Here is a 19,878-nt window from a genome sequence, read left to right on the forward strand (position 1 = left end):
CCCATCCAGTAGGAGGGCCTTTGAGGAGGGCGACTGTTAGCGTTTGTGCACAGCAAAGAGCATGTCCCCTCTCATTGCACTAGTGGTCTTAGTAATAGCTCTCTTTTAAACATACTATTGAAAGCCTTTCTTGTTATCTCAGCCCCCTCCCTAGGCTTCTGTGTATGTTGCTTAATGTATTCACAAGTTTGGATTTTTCTGTTTGATTGCACATTGGACCTTGCATTTACCAAGGCTTATTTAGAAAACCCCTCCCTAGGCCATGTGTTACTTCAACTCGTTTGCTTAATAACTGAAGCTCTGCACCCCTTGCTAGAACATGGGCAGCAGGTGTTAATTCTACTCATTAGCATAATAACAGAAGCTGTGCACACCAGCATGTGAGAACCACACCCAGTTCTTTGAACCACACCCAGCTCTTCGAACCACACCCAGTCCTGTCTATAAAAGACAGCCCCTCAGCCTCATCCAGTGCTTGTGCTCGTCTACCTCCTGCTTACCTGAGGACGTATCCTTCGGCGCTGGCATTCCTGCTCTCTCCTGACCTTCATTGGCTTCAACGGGCGTGACTGCCGGCTCTTCCTTCTTCCGGTTTCCGGCTCCTTCCTGCCCCAGTCCCTCTTCTGCCCACTGCAATCAACCTGCAAAAGAGAAAGAGGACTAGGTTAGACTGATCAGTATCCCTTTCCAGCAACAAGTAAGTTCAAAACCTTTTATTATCTGAAAGAACTTTGACGGCGATTTCTGGATTCATGTATAGACAATTTGGAACAAGATAGCTCTCACGAACTTGTGGAAGAATACTTTGTGGAACTTAGTGAAATAAACATTGTTTTACTTGGAACTTTTTAAAATCGAACAGAGGAAATCATTGGCAGCAAGGCCAACAGTAAAGCAAGGACTTGAACTAATTACCTGCGTTATCTTGATGTAAAAGTACAGTATTTGTTTTATAAAAGTCAGGAAATGTGTGAAAAGTGAGTTTACAATTAAGAACTTCAGCTTTAGTTATATTAAGGTGAATGTTAGATGTTGATAAATCTGATAATGATATTCGTTTGATTTTTATAGGAATATAGGAATTTTACAGTAATAGAAAATACATCCCAGAACAGTAACACATACCAAACCTGGAAGCTAAAGACCAGGATCCAAGAGGTACTTGTAGAAGGGAATTTCTAATAGATTAAGGGTTAGTCAGGAACACATGTAGGGATAGGTTGCACTTATCTGTTCTTTGTTTATATTCCAATAGGTACCCGTTTCTACAGAAATCAGAGAGGGCCGCAGCTTGTAACGGCACTTCAACAGTGGAAACGCAAGAACGGTTTTGTCTCTCTCTTTTTTTATTTTATCCACTTCCCCCCTTCCCTTGAGCTTCTGGTTCTTAGTGCACTGTTTACACAAGTGTGCTGGAACAAGCGGTTTCAGGGTGGGGTCGGACTGTCTTCAACCTCCATCAGAACTGAACAGAAACTCAGGTGAACTGGGCTTTGACAGCCATGCCCCCTTTCTCCTCCACTCTGCAAACGCTCCCCCTGGCGCGTTGTTAGATGGGGAATTAATTCCCCTTGAATACGGAGGGTCCCTAGGGGCCAACTAGCCCACCAGGAACCTCTAATATGCGCCACAGCGCTGCGTTGCAGAGAGGTGGTCCGAGGCCATACCCCTTTTTACACCACTCAGCAAACGCGCGCTTTTTGGTGCACTGTTGGTGGGGCGATGAGGTCCTCTTATGTCCTGAAGACCTCAGGACATAAGTGGACTTCATCTCCCGCGCAGCAGTGCGCCAAGAGGCATGTTTGCAGAGTGGTATAAAAAGGGGGCATGGCCTCGGACCACCTCTATGCAATCCAGCTCTGTGGCACACATTGGAGATACCTAGTGGGCTATTGCACACACAAAACTAAGCAGCAGTTTGCCAGAAATTCACATGCACATCCATGATAACATCAAAGTACCCTCAAATTTGCCACAAAAAATTCTTTCAAGAAATGAGGTGCTCTCAGACAGGGAATCTCCCGCTGCTTTTGGAAGAAACAACCGACCCGTGGGGAAAACCAACAGGATACCCTACTAAGGTCTACACATTAGTTACCCATCCGTCGAGGCACACCTGAACAGGAATTAGGCCATGTTAAGACAATTTCCTATGTACATAAATATGTATTCAAAGTCCACACTATGCTCCACAATTATCTTTCAATCTTGTTCTTTATTGTTCCTTCTTGTCATGTCACGTTTATATACAAAAAATCAGCCGACACGTGTTTCGTCCATCCGGACTTTTTCAAGGCTACTGCGAAATCAGACGGAAGTTGGCAATCTCTTTAGTCGTTTGCTCAATCTGTAAATATCTAAGTCCTTCGCACCTCTGTATAAATGCTCTAATGATAGATCAAATAGTCGCATTAACAAGTGTCTAAATAATCCATACAAACCGAAGTCATCAGGTCCCAGTATACCTAAGACGAATTCAATCAGAAATCATGGCCATCCTTGGTTAATAGCCCATGTGTGGACACTGCTGTCCTTTAGAGCTCAGTATCAATCCTTGATTAGTAAAGCAAGGGAACGCGAACACCCAGTTTAGAGCCCATCCATATGATAATAGTGGCCCACAAGTCGTGATACACCTGTTCAATGATCGGTTTCGGCGTATCGACTCCTGAGCCCGAACAAGACGTCTTGGGACCTGATGACTTCGGTTTGTATGGATTATTTAGACACTTGTTAATGCGACTATTTGATCTATCATTAGAGCATTTATACAGAGGTGCGAAGGACGTAGATATTTACAGATTGAGCAAACGACTAAAGAGATTGCCAACTTCCGTCTGATTTCGCAGTAGCCTTGAAAAAGTCCGGATGGACGAAACACGTGTCGGCTGATTTTTTGTATATAAACGTGACATGACAAGAAGGAACAATAAAGAACAAGATTGAAAGATAATTGTGGAGCATAGTGTGGACTTTGAATACATATTTATGTACAGAGGAAATTGTCTTAACATGGCCTAATTCCTGTTCAGGTGTGCCTCGATGGATGGGTAACCCATACCTGGTGGGCTAGTTGGCTGCTTGTGTGGGTGGCACAATCAGTGATGCAGGCCCACTAGCAGCATTTGATTAACAGGCCTGCATCACTGATTGTGCCACCCACACAAGCAGCCCCTCAAAGGTTTCTCAGACCTGCCACTGCAGTGTCTGCATGCAGTTTTTACTGCCATGTCGACCTAGCAAGTGCACCCACTTGTCAGGACCTAACCTTCTCTTTTCTTACATGTAAGATACCCGTCATGTAGGCCCAAGAAACCCCTACGGGTAGGGTGCAATGTATGTGCAAAGTAGGACGAGCACTGTATTTCACTATCAGGAAATGTGTGTGACATGTCCTGATAGTGAAATACAGTACATTTCGTTTTTCACTATTAAAGGATATCTGTCCCATAGGATAGAATGGGAGTTTATTTATAACATCTTATAAGTATAACTTCCCATTGGGATAAGATGGAAAGGTGGAGTTTGGTATCTCTGAACCCAGGCTTTAAAAATGCATCTTTTTGTCCAGTTATGTCCTCCCTGGCCCAGCTTCCTGGCAGGAGGTGGAGACAACATTGTGCAAGGGAGACAGGGCCTATCCAGGAGCAATGCAAGTCTTCTGCCACAACTCTAAATGCACCCCAGGTCTTTTCAGCCCAGCTCTGAGTCACCCAGGAAAGACAGGGCATACCTCAAACCCCCCCCACACTCCCAGTGGATGTCTGCAGTGAATGCACACCCCTAGCCCCTGTCACTCTAAAACCAGAAAGTCAATACACATACCAGCAGAGTCATATAGGATGGCTAAGCAAGAAAATACCCACTTTCTAAAAGTGGTGTTTTCACACACACAATATAAAAATCTTCTTTACTAAAAGATGTATTTTTAAATCCTGGGTTCAAAGATAACAAGCTACACCTTTCCATCTTATCCCAATGAGAAGTTATACTTATAAGATGTTATAACTAAACTCCCATTCTATCCTATGGGACAGTAGCTTTTCAATAGTAAAAAACGCAATGCACTGTATTTCACTATCATGACATGTCACACACATGTCCTGATAGTGAAATACAGTGCATGTCCTACCTTTCACAAACACTGCACCCTACCCATTGGGGTATCTTGGGCTTACCTGGGGGGTGTCTTACATGTAAGAAAATGGAAGGTTAGGGCCTGGCAAGTGGGTACACTTTCCAGGTCAACATTGCAGTAAAAACTGCACAAAGACACTGCAGTGGCAGGTCTGAGAACCATATAAAAGGCTGCTTGTGTGGGTGGCACAATCAGTGCAGCAGCATTTGATTTACAGGCCCTGGGCACACACAGTGCATTGTACTTAGTAGTAAATCAAATAAGCTAATCATGGAAACGCCAACACATCAACACAATTTACAGGGAGAGCATATGCACTTTAGCACTGATCAGCAGTGGTAGAGTGTTCAGAGTCATAAAAACCAAAAACCACAGGTCAGAAACAGGAGACCAAAAAACAATACGTCTGGGGATAACCCTGCTGAAAAAGCCAGGTCTAACTCAACCTCCTTCCAGCCTAAAGCCAGGATAGACTGATCAATCCTTTGATGGACTTCCCTGCTTGGGGCGATAGAACACAGACTTGGCCCACACCTCAGGGGTACATTCTGGTTCTATGCCTTGATGAACCTAGTTGGATCCCTCTATCCATACTCTCAGAGCCAACTAAGCTAACACAGAGGGAACCATTCTCCAACCTGTGGACGCCATCTGTGCAGCACCTAAACTCACTTTGCTCACAAAAGTGTCCCAGTAGGCAGACAACACCCACATGGCCAACACAGTGGTGTGGCACTGTCCACCCCTGGGGAAAACTCCTGGTTTCCTCCCCAGGGGCAACTCTTCCCACCAAGACAGGAAACCACAGTGACCACTGACAGTTGTCAGTGACGAAACCCAGGCCTTATGCCTCTCAGGGCTCTCCAACCTCTGTGGTGTCAGAGAGTGGGGGGTGGTAGCCCCTGGTATCTGGGCCCCATTGTCCACTCTCCCTCCTGCCAAGTCATGCATGCTAACCTGACACTGACCCACCAGCCCAGGGTCTGTACCTGGAAGCTACACCAGAGACTGGGGTGGGCTTTCCCACACCTGGTCCTCCTCCCTGGGGTCTGCACCCCCCCACCTGGAGCAGAACTCCGAGATTCCAGAATTGTCAAGGAGCTGTGGCAGGTGTCCTGCACAATTCTCCCGCTAGTTCAGGGGTGCTACCCTGCAACTGGTACACCAGCCTAAGGTGTGTACCCTTAGACTGGCCAGGGGTCAGGGATGAGGCTGCCCTCTCTCTGCCCCACTACTGGGGCCCTACACCCTTCCACTTGGAGCAGTGCCCCCAGAAGACAAACCAGTAGGGGCGCTGTTAGCAGTTGCCCCTTCATCCAGGTCAGGCTGGACCTGTGCCTGACAACCCAAGAAATCTGGTGATTACACCAACCCTCCAAGGGAAACACACTCCTCAGGAGTTGTGCAAGAGTCTACCAGGGTCAGATCGCCAGTCTTCTATCCACCAAACAGAGCATGAAGACCCCCCAGGCCAGAAGTAGCTTCAGCAGGGTCAGTCCTGCGGTGCTCTGACCTCAGATCTGGCAACACTGGTCCTTCCACTGGGTACTGAATCCCCCCTTCACCCCTTTCTCTGGACTCATGCACCCTCCCAACTGAAGAGGTGCTTCCAGACACCAGAACTGGTGGGACGCTTATTACAGCAGCCCCCAGCTCACCTGACACCTTGGTATGTCCCTCAGGGGATGGCCTCCTGGTACAGACCAGGCCCCCTTCCTGGTATTCCCTCATGGATCCAACCAGTCCTTGAGTCTGGGTTTCAGGCACCTCAGGACACAGCCCACACCCACCCTTTCTCCTCTGAGACAGGACATGGGACCCTACACCCCTCCCACGACTCTGGGACCTATCTGGGCTACTGCAACCCTCACTTACCTCACTTGGTCGGGAAAAACCTGAGCCACCTCCTTCAGGATCACCACCAGATGCTTCTTCAGACCCTCTGGATTCCACCACAAGATCTGCCTTTGGAGCAAGCTCCCTGGGGTCAGAGAGCTCACACTCTACCAGGTGTGTGCACAGCTCTGGAAAACAGGGACTTAAAATATGCTCTCCAACAATTGCATCACACAGCCCCACACAGGTGTTAACCAAGCTACTCTTTGCTTCACCATCCGGTGCCTCGCACAAGTACCCTAAATCACTCTCCTGAGACTGAAAAGACAGTGTCTGACTGCCTCTGTCACTGAACCATCACTCTTGTGGGCGGTCTCAACACTTACATACCAGGACTTCTACCATGGGGGAACCGATCTCCCTGCACCTCTCATCTAGAGTCAGTAGAGTGTCCCTCCCGCCACTAGGAATATGACCCCCTGTGGCAGTTCACCAATCTACTTCAGGGACACTGTTCTCCACTGGAGCCATTGCATAAACCTGAACTCCCTGGTGTATGTTAACTCCGACCTTCAAGTCAGGCGCCACATCTCTGGGTGTGTGTACTTCTCCCTCAGCAGTAGATAACACCTTTTTGCTGCCACCATCTGAGATGGACTCAACCTCCAGCCCTGCCAAGCTCATTTCCTGATTTACACACATTCCTTTTTCAGCTAAGGCTCGCACTATCTTCTCGCACCCCCAGTCTAGCTGCTTCAGCCTCCGGTCACGAGCGTGAATCTGATTCCTCTTCTCACAAGCCATGCTTTCCCATAATGTTTGCGCCTCAGGGCCACTGCCCTCTTGGTATTCTGACTGGACATTCCCCCCCCTCTCAGATTCCTCCTCTGAGACATCTGATAGTGTTGCCCTCTTGTGTAGTACCTCATAGTTATGCAGGGGTGCCTCAAGATCCTTCCTTGTGGATCTCCTCTACTAAGCACAGTTCAGACTCTGCCATCTCCTTGGCAGAAACAGCCACTACAGGCCAACCTCACACAGCACAGGGGCAGTACTTCTCCTTCAGCTTTCCCAGCTTTTCTCCTTGGCAGTGGTTCCTCTTGAGTCCAGAAGTAACCTACATTTCTGGGTTCGGGCCCCAATCTTTATACCACATTTTCCTTTGTTCTTTTGTGGCAAAAGTATCCTAGCTCAGTCCAAACCAGTTCTGCCCTCTCTGGCCCAGCTTCCTGGCTTATTTGATTGACTACTAAGTCCCTAGTACAGTGCAATGTACTAGGGACTTAGTAGTAAATCAAATAAGCCAATCATGGAAACGCCAATTCATAAACACAATTTACAAGGAGAGCATATGCACTTTAGCACTGATCAGCAGTGGTAAAGTGTCCAGAGTCATGAAAACCAACAAAAAATGTCAGAAACAGAAGGCCAAAAAGCAAAAAGTCTGGGGATAGCCCAGCTGAAAAAGCTAGGTCTAACAGGCAGTGTATCAGTTGATCTGCCAGTGGATAAACTCATATATCCTGACTCTTCTGCCCTGGCTCCAAGTTGGTTGTGGAGACAATGTGGAGGTGACCTTTGCGTGAAAGACGAGCACAGCCTATGCAGTTGCAAGTGGGGCCGTGCCCAGCTGCATTCCATCCTGTCATCAGTTAGGCCATTCAGGCACACCTAATCCCTCTCCAATGGGACTGTTTGGGAGGAATTCTCAAAGTCTAACTGCCAGTTACACCCAGTCATGTGACCCACGAAAGGCTGCAGGCACCAAATGGAGAACGGCAGAAAAATGCCTACTTTTAAAAGTGGCATTTTCATAATTATAATTTGAAATCCGACTTTACCATTAAAGAGGACTTTTAATCACAATTTCATAAGTACCAATCATGAAAAGCTCATCTGTTCCCAATCAAATGTTAGCACTTATACATGTAATAATGCAACCCAATGTTATCCGATGGGACAGTAATCAACAATGAATTTAAGTGTTTTTCACTCTCAGGACATATAAAACATAAAGGACATGTCCAACCTTTTAATTAAAATACACCCTGCCATATGGGCTAACTAAGGCCTACCTAAGGGGTAAATTATATGCAATAAAAGGGGAGTTGAAGGCTTAGCAAGTGGGTTATATTGCCAAGTGGAATTGGCAGTTTAATACAGCCTTCAGGCTGCAATGGCAGACCTGCGACATGGTTTAAGGGGCCACTTAAATAAGTGGCACAATATATGCTGCAGGATCTCTAGTAACATTTAATGTACAGGCCTTGCATGTATGGTATACCACTCTACAAGGGACTTATATGTAAACTAAATAAGCCAATCAAGTGTAAACCAATTTAACTATGTTTAGGGGAATGAACACAAGCACGTTAGCACTGGTAGCAGTGGTACAGTGCACAAAGTCCTAAGGCCAACAAAAAAAGAATTTAAGCAAAAAAAATGGATGGAAATAGGCAGAAAGTTTCGGGGAGGACCACTCTAAAGCTGACAGCTCTAACTGTGGCAATGTGGAACCATGCATTGGCTCTTAATTATTTAAGCAGCTAGTTAAAGGGGTCCAAGAAGCATGGATGTGAAGTGCTGTGAATTACAAATATTACCAGCATCCACCTTTAGGATGCTAATTGTACTCCCTGGAAGAATGACAGCATTTACCAGAATTCCGACATGGGGCTTTCAGATAATGGTATGGTTCTATAGACTCAGTGAACCAGTCTCCTGAATTACAAATAGACTTGATGTTTGGGTCCTATTAGGAAAGCACTTCACATCCTACTTATTTGTGCATTCTAATGGCCATCCCCTAAAATAAGTTAAAACCAGAAAATGATGTGTGGTCTTCTTTACTCCAGGGGCGTCATGCGGCTAATTACTTAGCTTCAAAGACACAGGAACCAAAAGATGATGATGATTAGAGAAATAATTGGACCAACCTGTAAATTGTCTCAGTCTTTTAGGTCAGCAACATGCCTGATATTGTCTCCACCAGATTTGGGTAGTTCTGTTAAGCGAAGTGATGGAGTTGGTAAAATGGGGTCTATATGAGACAGAATTTGCAAGTACAGGGTTAATAGTGCATTTCTAATTATATATTTCTTTTGGATCAGACTTTATCATAATAATGCATATAACTTCAGACATTACGCTGGCTATCACTGAATGCACACCTTCCTAGGCTGCCCTCCCTGACTCTGCCCCCTGGCTACCCTGCCCCCTGAACTGGCCCTTTAAACCCACTCATTCCAATTCCAGCAATGGTCGTAATATACATTTTCTTCTAATGGTATTTGACTAATTCATTGTGTTTTCTCAGTTCTTGTGTATCTGAATATTTGTACAACTCCAGTGCTCTGTTAATGTCTGGAGCATGGCTTGCCTTAAAATCTATTGAGTCGAGCAGCAGTTTCACTCGAAGCAAAGGGCCGCCGAATACATGCTGTTTGTGAGGGAAGCTTCAAGGAAGTCTCGCAGCCTTCAGACTGCGCTGCATTCAGCCTCTTGCCGCGGATGGATCGTGGATAACCTTTTTTGTTTTTCCGTTAATGGATCTGTCAAGCGAAGGCAGCTGTTTTATTGTAAAATCTTGGCTCAGAGGCCAGTGAAGGCTATTGCCAATGAGCGTGTGCTTAAGAGGCCGGGTCAGACTGGTGCATAGTTAAAAGACTGCATGCAAGCCAGGAATATTCCCTGACTCTCTCAAACAAGCTTTGATAATGCAAACCGTGTTGGCTCTTGTTTAGTGAAAAGGATTTGTCAAAGGTGAGAAAGATACAGATCAGCAGCGCAATCTTTTCTTGCACCCGCAGAACAGATATCAGAATAAGGGCAAGAGAAGTGCAAAGATCCATCGTACATACAGAGAAGGTGCAGCACAGGCTGCGGACAAAAGCTTCCTCTGCAAATCCACGGCCGCGACTATTTATTACGATTAACATAAAATATGTCAGGTGACCTCACTGGTAAGAGCTGCTTGGAGCAACACGCTCTTGTGAAATGGGCCGTGAGAATGGTGCGAGAGGTGTTGGGTATCGCTACTTGGAGATGGCTTTTTCTTCTTAACCCATGACCCAACATCTTCCAACAGTTTCAAATGTTTGTAAATAATGTTACATGTTTGTAACAAATCAATTAAGCATGCATAAACTCTTCCAAAAAAATTACAACTTTTGGTACCAGTTTTTGGTGCTTCATAAAAATAGAGAATAGCTGATGTAATTTTTAAAGCAGCACACATTTTTAAGTGGATACGTAATTCACAGTAATAAAGCAGCCACTCACACAGAGGTAGGATGATGGGCTTAATCTGCATACGGAAGCATCAATTAGTCTAACAGGCAGGCAATGCTGTATTACAGACGCTTAAACGGAGGGAAAAAGTGAAACACCCAAAGGCAGATTGACCGAGGACTTGATTGTTCTTGAAACGTAAGTATTTAACCGGAATTTACTAAGCCACGCAAGGCCACATTATATGTGGGCAAGGGGGCAAGCAGCCTCCCTCCCTGTGTCTTCAGAAGGTCACGGGGATTAGGGTGAGCAACTGGCATGGGTGCAAATTCAGGACGGTAAGTGTCAAAATTCAGGACAAAAATTCAGGACAGAAGGTCAAAATTCAGGATTAATGTTTGCGACAAAAGGTAGTTTTTACAGACACATCATAGGAAGTTGCGCAATAGTATAAACAATAGTATAAAAGTAAGTAAATAAACAACCACTTAAGTACAAGTCAAATTAAGTTTATATTAGGTTGAGACAATCATGCGCTTCATGGTTTTTCTGTATGCATGCAGCTTTGAGAAACTGTGCAGTTCTTTTTGTGGTAGCACTAGGTTGTCCAGTCTGATATTTTAAAGTCTCTGCGAGGGGTTTTAGAGAACAGGAAAAATGGCGCTCAGGCAGGTAAATGGTAAGGTGTAGCGAGAGGAATGAAGAACAATAGCTTCACGGTGCAGCCAGGTCATGGGAAGACCCAAAACCCCTGATTAAGGTGTGGGCTAGAGACCCATACCAACACAATTACAAACAAGTCCTGGGCACACGTTTAAGATTAAAAGTTAATACAATTTGGAAGTCAAAAGAAGGTCGACACCGGTAGTTCCGTGAATGTTGTTTTTATGCATGTTGAATTCGTCAAAGCAAAAGCGCCAGCCGACACGTGTTTCGGCAATAACCTGTGACTCTTCAGGGCTGATGAAAGCACTACGGTTGAACAATCGAGAAACCGGTGAAAATTCCAACCTGGTCGATGGGTAAATATGGAGTTTCTAAATGTAAGATCATAAGTAAAGGATTCATGCGGGTGCGTCCATGTTAGCGTGGAGCCTGGTATAGGCGGGTCCAGCTTGCATGTGTATCGCTGCCGAAATGCAGGAGCTCAATATTTACCCATTGACCAAATTGTATTAACTTTTAATCTTAAACGTGTGCCCAGGACTTGTTTGTAACAGTCTGATATTTTGTTTACAACTCATTGTACTGAGCAGGCATGTTTGGTCAGGAAGATCTGTTCAGATAGACTTTGTACTTTGTTACTAGCATCTCATATCTGTGTGCTATTGTGCGATGTAAAGCAGCACGTATAGGTGAACTGAAGGGAGGATTGCTGTGATGAACCCACTAGAGGGAACGCATTTTGGGTGTTTCAGCAAGTGAAACTTAAAATGTGGAATCTGACTTTGCTTATAGGGGCTTCGTAGAAAGTTGCACTAGGTGACAGAAGTTACAAAGGTGCTTTTCCCTGCAGGTTTCATAAAAGAAGGCACTGTCGATACACTATTACATTGTTTATGTTTGACGCCTTGCCTATTGCTACAAACAAAATATACATCCAAAACACAGCTCATGGCACTATGAGGCTCTCTCTAAAACCTTGCACCTAAAACAAAACATGCAAAACATTTACAATTACTAGTGTAACATTCAATAAGCAGTTGGGTGTCACTCAATATGTCATATGCATAATGTATAGATCCCACACATAAGCACACAGCAAATACAGAATAGTAACACATTGGCAAGGGAGTACTCAGAAAATTTAAATACCTTCCACTTTGAATTAAAGCGCTTATGGCACCAAGAAAGCAAATTAAGTCACCACAACCCTCCACAGGAGAGCTCTCTTGCCCAAGGATCTAGCCATTCATCCTTCCATCAAATCCCTGATATCCACCATTTCAAATTTACATTTTGTCATCTATGAATTCTTTTATCCATCATACAGTTTTTCACCATTCATTCTGTCCTTCCATATGTGTGCCCATCCATATCCAAACCTTTTCAACCATTTGCAAACCTATCCATCATCTATCCTTCCATCCATCACTTCACTCATCAATCCCTCCATCCACCCTTTCACTCATCCATCCATCCATCACCCATCCACACTTTCACCTAATCCATACTTTCACTCATCCATCCACTCTTGCACCCATCCATCCATTCACTCATCCATCCAACCATTTACCCTTTCACCCAAGCCATCCTTTTGCTCATCCATCCACTTTTACAAACACCCACCCACCCATCCATCCATTTACTCATCCATCCAACTATTTACCATTTTACCCATCCAGCCATCCTTTCACTTACTCATCCATCCACCCAGTCACTCATCTGTCCACCCATTCAACTTGTCACTCATCCATGCATCCATCCTTTCTTACAGCTCTCCACCCTCCCTTTCACTCATGTATGCATTCGTTCACTCATCTATCTTTACATTCTTCTTTTCACTCATCGAGGCACACATTCGCCCATCCATTCTGCCAATCATTCATCCATGCTTTCACTCATCCATCCATACATTCATCCTCCCTTTCTCTCTCCATTCCCCTTTCACTTAGTCACCAATCCTTCCATCCACCCTTCACCCATCCACCCTCCCATCCATTTACTCATACACTCCTGAATCCATCCATTGACCATATCACTCATCCATCCTTTCACTCATCCATCCATCCATCCTTTATCACATCCATCCACCCTTTCGCTTATCTATCCATCCTTTCGTCCATCTACCCTCCCTTTCACTCACTCATCCATCCACTCTTCCACCCAGCCATCCATTTACTCATCTATCCAACCATTTATCCTTTCACCCATCCAGCCATCCTTTGTCGTACTCATCCATCCACCAACTCATCCATGCATCTATCCTTTCTTCCAGCTCTCCATCCTCCCTTTTACTCATGTATGCATTCTTTCACTCATCCATCTTTACATTCTTCTTTTCCCTCATCCATTCACCCATTTGCCAATCTTTTCTGCCAATCATTTATACATGCTTTTGCTCATCCATCCATCCTTCCTTCCTCTCTCCATTCCCCTTTCACTTAGCCACCCATCCTTCTATACACCCTACACCCATCTACCCACTCATCCATTTACTCATGAATCCATCCATTGACCCTATCACTCATCCATTTTTTCACTCATCTATCATATCTCTCATCCAGCCACCCTTTCACTCACCTATCCATCCTTTTGTCCATCTATGCTCCCTTTCATTCCCTTGCCCATCCTTACATCCACCCTTACACTCATCCATCCATTCACCCTTTCACTTATCAATTCATCAATCCATCCATCATTTCTTCCATCCATCCACCCATTTACTCCCCCATCATCCACCCTTTCACTCATCCATCCATCCTTTTACTGATTCATCCATCTATTTACCCTCATCCATCGTTCCACTCATGCATCCATCCATCCATTCACCCTTTCACTCATCCATTCATCCTTTCACTAATCCAGCTAATTACCCATTCCTTCACTTATTCAGTCACCCACCTTTTCACATTAATTATAAGATGAGCCTTTGTCTACTGAGTTGCAGACAGAAGAGGCCCATAAAGAACTTCACCCTCACTGTAGTTCCTAAAGCAAGGGGTGGGGTGAGGGGTAGGTGGGTTCACTATACCACTGTACATAGGCAATCCGAAAACTTGGAAGTCATGAGTCATGCATGATGCACAGTGCCAGGACGTGAGGTGACTGTGGCATGGAGTTGTTTCCAGGGCTTTAAGGGGATGAAAAAGCTGGGGGTTTCACCAAGGGTGTGTCTGATGTAATTAAGGGCGTAGCTTAAAACACCTAAGCTAAATATATGTGCTGAGCATAATGTGCCGTCCCAACTGGTATTTTGCTGTTTCTGTCATTGCATCCAGCAACATTAGACCTACAACAAGCCATGACTATTGGCTTTGTCAATGGTTGTTAGTTGCATAAAATCAATAAAAAAGCAGCAACTATGGCTTCATTGTATATAGTATTCAAAACGCTACAGTTCTGAAATGATGAGACTGTGTAAGAACTCTAACCTCTTCTTTTTAACTTCTTTAGCCAGCTTCTTTTCATGAACTGGCACATAGCAACATGGGTGTGTTTGTACATTTGTTTTTACATTTCTTCCATCTAACCCTAACAGAATGCCCAACCCTGGACTGCGGCAGGAGGTGACCAACACATGCTGTAACAGCTCAAACTTGCCCATGTCATTCTGTATGTGACAATCAGCCAGCATACAGGATGAGAATGGGCTGCTCTTGTGTTTCGAGAATGAGTTTGAGGCTGCCCCATCAGGGTGCTGAGGCCTCTTGCAGGGGAACAGCTTTGCTCCCTGCAAGGCCCAAAATTACGGACAAAAGGCGTCCGTAAAAGGGATCATCACGGACAATGGACGTGAGGTCCAAATTGTGGACCGTCTGTGAAATTTGTGGATGGTCGGTCACCCTAACAGAGATGCAAGGTGACGCAAGGTAGTGTAAGCCCTTCAGATGCATTTACTAAACCACGCAAAGCCACCTTGCGTTGCTGTGAATGGCTTTGTAAATCCAGAGTAATGCAAGGCAGCACAAATCGCAGCCTTGCATTACTCTACTTTGAGAAGGCATTCTATGGGTGGAGCATGGGCGCTGCCATGCATCCACCCATGGATTAAAAAAAAAATAATCTTTATTGCTCTTTGTACAGGGCAATAACAACAGTAACACAAATGCAAACACATACCATTCTGGAGGGTAATACAGAGTGATAGGCAGAGCAGAATCATCATAGGTTTGTTTGGAAAGGGGAGATAGGAGTGGGGGCGGGGAGTAGTGGCAGGCCAGATGTCGGTGGACCGATCCACGAAGGTCTCGTTAGAGAGGAGGGGGAAGAGGAATCAAGTGGGGCTAGGCTGACAAGGTAAGGCAGCTGTAAAAACATGACAGGCCCTTGTGCAGTTATCAAGGATGCGTCAACACTGTTATAAGGCGGATGAGACGGGGGTCATTGGTCACTCAGGGTCTAAGTTTGAAGGTTGTGGGAGGGGCACCTGCAGGGCTCCAAACACCAATCATAATGCAGAGGCAGATGGGAGTGCGGTTTGGGATTGGACTAAAGTTAATGTTTCATGCTCCTGGAGTCACAGTAGGAGGGCACCCCATTCCATTGCTATAGGATGTCGACAAACCCCTAGGGCCAAGAGTCACCACTCTACTTGGCTTGGAGGCCGAGAATCCCGCCAGCGGTATGCTTTGGGGCATTGTGCTGAAAGTGTGATGCATACCTGGAGTCGATGCCTTGCAGGGCAGGGCATTGGAAGCTCCCCAAGGTGCAGAACTCCCAAGTGTAGAGTAGAGAGGGATTCACTCAGTTAGTTCTGTGAGGTGGGAGGAGATCACCCGCAGCACTGAGTACTGAGCTAGTCAGATTGTATTTAGGATGTGCTCACAGGATTTAGTGTCCTTCTACGGTTTACAATACCAGGTATAGACCAGGTACAGGAAATGACAAGGTAACACAATTCATGGTGATGGTATTGGATAGTATTAAATACGGCTAGGGCATCTCAGAAGTTGAACGCCGTGTAACAGTAACCTGCGTGGTTGTATGCCCCTGTGTGAATTGTAATGGTGCAACATCCATCATGTGAATATTAATAGGGTCAGAACGAACACTGTCACAGACATTGACATGCTTGCATGTACCCTCTGGTTTAATCGGTGTCGCATTAAGTACCGGAGGGTGAGTGGTTGCGTGTGTGTCTCGGGCGATGGGTATGCCACCCCGAGCAAGACCAGATACATACAAGGTTCAGGGGAATAAGCAAAGGCTAACTTATGACGATGTTATAGGCGTCACAATTTCATAAATGAACATTTGTACAGTTTTAAACTTTGTATATGAATCCTAATGGTGTGCATAGTTAAACAATGAAAGGAGACCTTATGACGTTGGTACAGCTTTCACAGTGTCATAAATGAACATCTGTACACATTGAGACTTTATACATGGATCCTGGTGTTGTACATAATGAAGAATTATGTTGGTATGTAGAAAATAAGGATTGCAGTCAAACAATTATGACATGTTAAAACTCATTAAAAGAAATGTACAATGTGACATTGATATGAAGGGCATGGTATCTTATCGTATCCTGCATGCAGCGCAGTAACACATCACAAAGAAAGGTACATTATGATACAAGATGGTAATGCAGGTTTCAGATGTTAGTAAGGTCAGTATCAGGTGGTCTGCGAACATAAAGAGGGTGTCACATCACAGTTGGCCCATTTGTCTAGATATCTCCTCTAGTTCGTTCAGCCCATTGTCCACCGTATCAAGAGAGTGGATCCACTTACATTCCTTAAAATTAAGGGATGCAGTGATTGAACCTCCCCTAGGATGTGTGTGAACTTTCTCAACTACCCACCATCTTAGGCTTTCAGGTGTGTGGTTCAAAGTGTTGAAATGTTCAACTAATGGGGCTCCCTGTACTTTACACTTGACTCTGTGCTCATGTGCTGAAGAGCTCTCACTTTTACCACCTGTGTGGTCTGTCCTATATACAGCAATTCGTAAGGACACTTGATTGCATATATTACGTTTGTCAGTGAACAAGCCTTGCAGTGACCCCATCTATGATGTCAAGTCAAGGGTTGCAAGCCTAGTTGAGTTCTGATATCGGGTGGGTTTGGTGGTTCCAGATAGGCCTTAACCACTGTATCCTTAATGTTTTTGCCTCTTTTGAAAGCGAAGATGGGATCTTTTGGGAAGGACTGTTCAGTGGAACCCAGAATCCAATATTTTTTTCACGATCTTTTTGATCTCGTTACTCCTTGATTTGAATGTCGTAACGCAGGCAATGTTCTCTTGTCCTGTGCCCTTTGGTTTCATTTGAAGGAGGAGACTGCGGGGGCAGTACCAGTCGCGTTTTCTGGCTCTTTTAAGAAATCCCATGGGATATCCTTTCTCCTTGAGATGGTTGGTAAGGGTCTCGGTTTCCTTGAAAAAGTCCACTCTGCGGGTACAATTACGTCTAAGCATGAGAAATTGCCCATAGGGGAGGTTATCCCTCAGGCTTCTAGGATGGTGGGAATTGTATTTGAGTAAATGCAGGCAGCGGCCTCGGTGACGATGTCAAAGTCGGTACGGTGTGGCATCACTAGGTGTTGGGGCTGCGTTGCAATTCAGGCAGTGTATCATGCAGCTCACCAAGCCCTTCGAGATCTTATTCAAACAGGATACACAGCAAAGTTCAGTCTTTGCCCTCTCCTTTACAGAAACAGCAACTGCAGGCTAACAGCACACAGCACAGGGGCAGTATTTTTCCTTCAGCTTTCTCAGCTTTTCTCCTTAGTAGAGGTTCCTCTTGACTCCAGAAGTAATCTAAAATTCTGGGGTCGGGCCCCAATATTTATACCACATTTTCCTTTGTTCTCTTGTGGCAAATGTCTCTCAGCTCTGTCCAAACCAGTTCTGTCTTCTCTGGCCCAGCTTCCTGGCAGGAGGTGGAGAGTGCACTGTGCAAGGGAGACATGGCATATTCAGAAACAAGGCAAGTCTCCTGCCACCACTCTAAATGCACCCCAGGTCTTTTCAGCCCAGCTCAGAGTCACCCAGGAAAGGCAGGGCACACCTTAAACCCCCCCAACACTCCCAGTTGATGTCTGCAGTGAATGCACACCCCTAGCCACTGTCACTCCAAAACCAAAAAGTCAATACACAAACCAACATAGGCTGGCTAAGCAAGAAAACACCCACTTTCTAAAAGTGGTATTTTCACACACACAATATAAAAATCATCTTTACTAAATGATGCATTTTTAAATCCTGAGTTCAGAGATACCAAACTCCACCATTCCATATTATCCCAATGGGAAGTTATACTTATAAGATGTTATAAATAAACACCCATTCTATCCTATAGGACAGATATCCTTTCAATAGTGAAAAATTAAATGTACTGTATTTCACTATCGGGACATGTCACACACATGTCCTGGTAGTGAAATACAGTGCTTGTCCTACTTTTCACATACATTGCACCCTACCTGTAGGGGTATCTTGGGCCTACCTGAGGGGTGTCTTACATGTAAGGAAAGGGAAGGTTAGGTCCTGACAAGGGGGTGCACTTGCCAGGTCGACATGGCAGTAAAACCTGCATGCAGACACTGCAGTGGCAGGTCTGAGAAACCTTTGAAAGGCTGCTTGTGTGGGTAGTGATGCAGGCCCACTAGCAGTGTTAGAAATAGGATCTCTAGTTAGCTAAATCTTGCGCTAAAGGCAGGCAGAGGGACCACCACTCTAGTCAGGGCAAGGGAGTTACACGCCAAAGATAACCCCTGCTCACCCCCTTGGTAGCTTGGCAAGAGCAGTCAGGCCTATCCCGGAGGCAATATGTAAAGCGTTTGCGCAACATACATACACAGCAGCAACCCACTAGGCACACCACAAAAGGAACTCCACACAAGGCTATATAAAAAAATGCCTTTGTATTATCATAAACACATTAGAATAGTAATCAAGCAATATACACTGTGCCCACTGGCACTAGTCAATATTTACAGGGGATATATACACGACAGGGTCAATTGGGCCACTGTCAGAATCATCACAAAGTGAAAAGAGTAGCTGTAGAACTTATAATAAAAGTACATCACAACCAGTAAGTACTGGCAAAAACTGTACTCCGCATTATCTCATTAGGCATAAATCACATTTGTCCTAGGCATCTCATAAATGACATGGGGCAATAAATCACCTTAGGCCCCAAACCTTATTAGCATAAGCACGTTAACACCCAAAGCATCAATGTGTTACACATTAGGGATCACATTAGGGCCTTGCGCCCTACCACATAAGACGGACCCCCAGGCCAACTGGCCTTCTCCAGGGCTCAAATGCCCTATGTCCAGAAATGTCAGGGCTCTACAGGACCGTCTACTGGCCCTCTGGCCGCCAATATAGCAAACCAAAAAAGTGCGCAGTTGCACAGCCTAAATGTGGCAGCTGCCCACTAACTGCTGAGCAGCTGTGAAAATGAGCCCAGGCACCAGCGTGCCTCCTGAGCCCCTCTCTGGGACACTAAATGCAATGCCCCCAAGGAAAAGAATGGGGCTGGCACAACTGTGCCTACTGAACCCCCACTGGGGCTCCTAAGAGCTAACTATGGCCCCACGTTGGAGCTGCCTGCTCCTGCGGTGCAGCCCTAACCAAGGTGAGCCCCCCCTCTGGGACTCAAAAGTATGTGGCGCTACAGCGTCTGGGGAGCCCCTACTCTGGGGCCCTCAAGTCAAAATGCTGCAAAGGGTCAGTTTTCACTGTGAAAATGTGGTGAGTCCACGTTGCATTTTGGGCAGTTTCCTGTCACGGGCACGAGGTCTATGAAGTAACTTCCAACACAGCTTGTACCATCAGCTTAAACAACCACAGTTGGCAGAAACCGTCACATAACTCTACGAACCGCCTGTGTGGAACTTCTCGAGTGTAGAATGTTATTTTACATTCTAATACCATAGGAACACCACAGTCTACCCACACAAGTGAGGTACCGTTTTTCTCGAAACCTTGTGAGAACCAGACAAGTCACCCGGTCCTGGATTCCTCTGGGTGTCTAGTTTTAAAAAATGTATAGG

At 45.4% G+C, this 19,878-nt stretch overlaps 1 long non-coding RNA gene across 4 annotated transcripts in view; it reads right to left on the reverse strand.

Annotated features, from left to right (window-relative positions):
* LOC146860214 (uncharacterized) overlaps positions 1-19,878 on the reverse strand; it is a 111,657-nt gene that overhangs the window by 68,089 nt on the left and 23,690 nt on the right. For 3 of the 4 annotated variants that reach the window (XR_014978803.1, XR_014978804.1, XR_014978805.1), the window contains exon 3: positions 501-641. This is a non-coding gene — a long non-coding RNA (uncharacterized LOC146860214). Of the gene's footprint in view, positions 1-500; positions 642-8,910; positions 9,015-19,878 lie in introns of all 4 variants that reach the window. The other variant, XR_014978806.1, reaches the window with a different exon arrangement.

The sequence above is a fragment of the Triturus cristatus genome, chromosome 3_1, assembly GCF_964204655.1.
Source record: "Triturus cristatus chromosome 3_1, aTriCri1.1, whole genome shotgun sequence".
Taxonomy (NCBI): domain Eukaryota; kingdom Metazoa; phylum Chordata; class Amphibia; order Caudata; family Salamandridae; genus Triturus; species Triturus cristatus.